The sequence below is a fragment of the Pristiophorus japonicus genome, unplaced genomic scaffold, assembly GCF_044704955.1.
Source record: "Pristiophorus japonicus isolate sPriJap1 unplaced genomic scaffold, sPriJap1.hap1 HAP1_SCAFFOLD_333, whole genome shotgun sequence".
NCBI lineage: Eukaryota > Metazoa > Chordata > Chondrichthyes > Pristiophoridae > Pristiophorus > Pristiophorus japonicus.
The window spans coordinates 313,930-318,006 of NW_027253139.1; positions in this window are offsets into that span (position 1 = coordinate 313,930).

The following is a 4,077-nucleotide window of genomic DNA, read 5'->3' on the forward strand; positions in this document are numbered from 1 at the left end:
ACAGCACAACACACATGCAATATGAGAAACTTCGAAAAATTCAAAAAAGTATAAAAATAAATCGAATTCTTCTGGAACAGTGTACAGTAGTGTAGAACCCAGCACAACCCACATGCACCAGGAGAAACTTCGAAAAACTCAAACAAAAGTATAAAAATAACTCCAAATCTTCTGCAGCAACGTAGAGTAGTGTAACTAAGCAGCACAACACATAGGCAACATGAGAAACATCGAAACACTAAAAAGAGTATAAAAATAACTCGAAAACTTCTGAAACAGCGTAGTGTAGTGTAGAACACAGCACAACCCATATGCAACAGCAGAAACTTCGCAAAACTCAAAAAAGTATAAAAATAACTTGAAATCTTCTGAAACAGCGTAGAGTAGTTAAGAACCCAGCACAACACACATTCAATATGAGAAACTTCGGCAAACTCAAAAAAGTAATGAAATAACTCGAAAACCTCTGAAACAGCGTCGAGTAGTTTGAACCCAGCACAACCCATATGCACCAGGAGAAACTTCGAAAAACTGAAAAAAGTAATAAAATAATTTGAACGCCTCTGAAACTGCGTAGAGTAGGTTAGAACCCAGCACAACCCATATGCACCAGGACAAACTTCGAACAACTCAGAATAGTAATGAAATAACTCGAAAACCTCTGAAACAGCGGAGAGTAGTTTAGAAACCAGCACAACCCATATTCACCAGGAGAAACTTCGAAAAACTCATAAAAGTATGAAATCTTCTGCAGCAGCGTAGAGTAGTGTAACTAAGCAGCACAACAACAACGCAACATGAGAAACATCGAAAAACTAAAAAAAGTATAAAAATAACTAGAAAACTTCTGAAATAGCGTAGTGTAGTGTAGAGCACAGCAAAACACACATACACCTGGAGAAACTTCGAAAAACACTGAAAAGTAATGAAATAACTAGAAAACCTCTGAAACAGCGTAGTGTAGTATAGAACACAGCACAACACACATGCAACATGAGAAACGTCGACAAACTCAAAAAAGTAATGAAATAACTGGAAAACCTCTGAAACAGCGTCGAGTAGTTTGAACCCAGCACAACCCATATGCACCAGGAGAAACTTCGAAAAACTGAAAAAAGTAATAAAATAACTTGAACGCCTCTGAAACTGCGTAGAGTAGGTTAGAACCCAGCACAACCCATATGCACCAGGACAAACTTCGAACAACTCAGAATAGTAATGAAATAACTCGAAAACCTCTGAAACAGCGGAGAGTAGTTTAGAAACCAGCACAACCCATATTCACCAGGAGAAACTTCGAAAAACTCAAAAAAGTAATGAAATAACTCGAAAATCACTGAAACAGCGTAGAGTTGTTTAGAAAAAAGCACAACCCATATTCACCAGGAGAAACTTTGAAAAACTCATAAAAGTATGAAATCTTCTGCAGCAGCGTAGAGAAGTGTAACTAAGCAGCACAACAACAACGCAACATGAGAAACATCGAAAAACTAAAAAGAGTATAAAAATAACTAGAAAACTTCTGAAACAGCGTAGTGTAGTGTAGAACACAGCACAACCCATATGCAACAGCAGAAACTTCGCAAAACTCAAAAAAGTACAAAAATAACTTGAAATCTTCTGAAGCAGCGTAGAGTAGTTAAGAACCCAGCACAACACACATTCAACATGAGAAACTTCGGCAAACTCAAAAAAGTAATGAAATAACTGGAAAACCTCTGAAACAGCGTCGAGTAGTTTGAACCCAGCACAACCCATATGCACCAGGAGAAACTTCGAAAAACTGAAAAAAGAATAAAAAATAACTCGAAATCTTCTGGAACAGCGTTGAGTAGAGTAGAACCCAGCACAACCTATATGCACCAGGAGAAACTTCGACAAAATCAAAAAAGTATAAAAATAACTCGTAAACTTCTGAAACAGCGTAGTGTAGTTAAGCACCCAGCACAACATATATGCAACATGAGAAACTTCGAAAAACTCAAAAAAGTAATGAAATAACTCGAAAATCTCTGAAACAGCGTAGAGTAGTTTAGAAACCAGCACAACCCATATTCACCAGGAGAAACTTCGAAAAACACTGAAAAGTAATGAAATAACTAGAAAATCTCTGAAACAGCGTAGAGTAGTTTAGAAACCAGCACAACCCATATTCACCAGGAGAAACTTCGAAAAACTCATAAAAGTATGAAATCTTCTGCAGCAGCGTAGAGTAGTGTAATTTAGCAGCACAATACAGAGGCAACATGAGAAACTTCGACAAACTCAAAAAAGTAATGAAATAACTCAAAAACCTCTGAAACATCTTAGAGTAGTTTGAACCCAGCACAACCCATATGCACCAGGAGAAACTTCGAAAAACTCAAAAAAGTGTAAAAAATAACTCGAAATCTTCTGGAACAGTGTAGAGTAGTGCAAAACACAGCACAACCCATATGCAACAGGAGAAACTTCGAACAACTGAAAGAAGTATAAAAATAACTTGAACGCCTCTGAAACAGCGTAGAGTAGTTAAGCACCCAGCGCAACACATATGCAACATGAGAAACTTCGAAAAACTGAAAAAAGTAATACAATAACTCGAAATCGTCTGGAACAGTGTAGAATAGTGCAGAACACAACACAACCCATTTGCAACATGAGAAACTTCGAAAAACTCAGAAAAGTAATGTAATAACTCCAAATCATCTGAAACTGCGTAGAGTAATTTAGAAACCAGCACAACCCATATTCACAAGGAGAAACTTCGAAAAACTCATAAAAGTATGAAATCTTCTGCAGCAGCGTAGAGTAGTGTAACTAAGCAGCACAACACATACGCAACATGAGAAACATCGAAAAACTAAAAAAAGAATAAAAATAACTAGAAAACTTCTGAAACAGCGTAGTTTAGTGTAGAGCACAGCAAAACACACATGCACCTGGAGAAACTTCGAAAAACACTGAAAAGTAATGAAATAACTAGAAAACCTCTGAAACAGCGTAGTGTAATGTAGAACACAGCACAACACACATGCAATATGAGAAACTTCGAAAAATTCAAAAAAGTATAAAAATAAATCGAATTCTTCTGGAACAGTGTAGAGTAGTGTAGAACCCAGCACAACCCACATGCACCAGGAGAAACTTCGAAAAACTCAAACAAAAGTATAAAAATAACTCCAAATCTTCTGCAGCAACGTAGAGTAGTGTAACTAAGCAGCACAACACATAGGCAACATGAGAAACATCGAAACACTAAAAAGAGTATAAAAATAACTCGAAAACTTCTGAAACAGCGTAGTGTAGTGTAGAACACAGCACAACCCATATGCAACAGCAGAAACTTCGCAAAACTCAAAAAAGTATAAAAATAACTTGAAATCTTCTGAAACAGCGTAGAGTAGTTAAGAACCCAGCACAACACACATTCAATATGAGAAACTTCGGCAAACTCAAAAAAGTAATGAAATAACTCGAAAACCTCTGAAACAGCGTCGAGTAGTTTGAACCCAGCACAACCCATATGCACCAGGAGAAACTTCGAAAAACTGAAAAAAGTAATAAAATAATTTGAACGCCTCTGAAACTGCGTAGAGTAGGTTAGAACCCAGCACAACCCATATGCACCAGGACAAACTTCGAACAACTCAGAATAGTAATGAAATAACTCGAAAACCTCTGAAACAGCGGAGAGTAGTTTAGAAACCAGCACAACCCATATTCACCAGGAGAAACTTCGAAAAACTCATAAAAGTATGAAATCTTCTGCAGCAGCGTAGAGTAGTGTAACTAAGCAGCACAACAACAACGCAACATGAGAAACATCGAAAAACTAAAAAGAGTATAAAAATAACTAGAAAACTTCTGAAACAGCGTAGTGTAGTGTAGAACACAGCACAACCCATATGCAACAGCAGAAACTTCGCAAAACTCAAAAAAGTATAAAAATAACTTGAAATCTTCTGAAGCAGCGTAGAGTAGTTAAGAACCCAGCACAACACACATTCAACATGAGAAACTTCGGCAAACTCAAAAAAGTAATGAAATAACTCGAAAACCTCTGAAACAGCGTCGAGTAGTTTGAACCCAGCACAA